Here is a 239-nt window from a genome sequence, read left to right on the forward strand (position 1 = left end):
AAGTGAGACCACTGTGTTAAAATCGCTGAGCCGGTCCATTCCTTGATGTGACCAACCCTAATCACTGACTAACAAGTAGGCCTATCACAGTCAAACACTCGAGATACACACAAAGTCCTTTATTGTGTATTCAGGGGCGTCGCCAGACCTTTTTCATTAGGGTGGGGTATAAGAGTCACTGATTACCAACGATCCGTCAGTGTGTCGACACTGCCAAATAAAATCCGGGAGCAAAACAC

The sequence above is a fragment of the Amphiura filiformis genome, chromosome 11 (genome assembly GCF_039555335.1).
Source record: "Amphiura filiformis chromosome 11, Afil_fr2py, whole genome shotgun sequence".
NCBI classification, from domain to species: Eukaryota; Metazoa; Echinodermata; class Ophiuroidea; order Amphilepidida; family Amphiuridae; genus Amphiura; species Amphiura filiformis.